Raw genomic sequence first — 1892 nt, forward strand, 5'->3', positions numbered from 1 at the left:
TCGTATTTTTACAACATAGTTGTCTAACATATGATAACTGAGCGTAACTATTATAATTTGTTTGTTTCATTGACTTAGAAATTTTTTTTAAATCTGTGATGTTGATACAATACCTCGAAAGAGCTTATTATAGAGAATTGATCATTACAAAATATCAGTAAATACGAGTTGGAGGTTGGTCATAACCTAATAGTAAGTACAATAGCCGGGAAGAAAAAAGGCATTTATTTCACCCCAATTTTTGATTACTTTAATGAAAACTATGTATAATTACTAGTCAAAATTGATGAGTCGACTATGTATAGGTAGGGGGAATAAAAAATGGCGGCTGTTTCAAACCTTAAAAAAAATTAATTTTTCATTCAGAGCTCTATATCTTAAGAACTATCAACAACAAAAGAAAATCTAAAAGAACATTATTTAAAGAAGAGTAAATTTGCTGAAATATAAGCTCTTATAGAGCTATTTACGTCCAATAGTTCTCGAGATATAGCTTTTTAGAAAGCAACATTTCTTAAAAATCTACTGAAAGATTAGCAGTTAGTTAATTTCTCTTGGGAAATCTATATCTCAGGAACTATGTGATGTATAGATGTCTATTAGCACTCAAATTAAAGCTAGTTTAACGCACTATAATGTAGTTTACAACCTTCGTAGGAATAGTTGATTTCATGATATGGGCTAAAATATATTGATTTATAGTTGTGCGGGCAATAAGTTTGAGTTTTGAAAAACTTTCTCTAGAAGCTATTGGACGAACAGAAGTCAAATTAAAGCCAGTTAAATTTACTACAAAATAGTTTAAATTGATTGAAATAACTGACTTTTTTTCTCTTCTTGGGTTCTTCTACTATAACCAACTAATTGGGTGCTCCGGTCAAAAACTTCAAAATGAAGGACATTTACACTGTAGTAACAAATATATTGACTGTAATTAATAGTAATTACAATTACTCCTTACAATTACTTATTGATGCTAAGTAATTGCAATCACAATTATCGTTACTTCCTTATCCTTAAAAAATGCAATTACAATTACATCTAATTTAAATCATATATGAATTCAGTTTATTCTAAAATCATTCTCATGAGCGGATATCTAAAAGTTTCATATTTTATTTACAGCATCTTTGAAAATAAATAAATTATAAATCCCTACGCCAAAGAGCAATCTTAAACAAGATATCATTTTTATATTTTGGAGCCAGTTTAAAATTTTTTTTTCCATTTTGGTGTTAAATATTTTTGTAATCAAATATGGTTCGACCAGATATCTATTGGTCAGTGCCAAAATAGCACATTAAAATGACAGATATTGCAATGTAACGAGGTTTTAACATTCCAATAACAACAATATGATAAATGTCGTTAAATAATTTAGGCACATCTGCACCGATAACTGTCTTCCAAGAAGGGATACTTTTCAACAAAGGGGACCTCTGTGTACTAGAGCTTTTTCTCACCTACTTCCAATTGGTAAATGGGTACTAGGGATGCCACATCGATTTCGATGTTTTGAAAACATCGATGCTATTAACATCGATGTTTTTTTAACATCGATGATTTAGGTTTGTCCCAATTTTTCATTTTTATTTTTCCAAAAGTAACTAAATGAAAACAAAAAAATTACAGTATAAACAATTTCCTTTCAACAATGTGGTAGGATAAAAAAGGACCTCCAACCATCACGCTAACGATGTAATAAAGATAAATTACGACTAGAAAAACATCGATGTTTTTGAACAACCTTTTCAGTAACGTAAGGTCTGTTCCAATGACTACGTTCCAATACTCCCGCCAGTCGGAAGTGGTTTTTGCAAAAAAGAATGCAAATTGACAAAAAAAACATCGATGTTTTGAAATATCAATGTTCAATATTAAATATCGTTGCA

This window comes from Halyomorpha halys, unplaced genomic scaffold, assembly GCF_000696795.3.
Source record: "Halyomorpha halys isolate HHAL.00 unplaced genomic scaffold, Hhal_1.1 Scaffold1706.1, whole genome shotgun sequence".
NCBI lineage: Eukaryota > Metazoa > Arthropoda > Insecta > Hemiptera > Pentatomidae > Halyomorpha > Halyomorpha halys.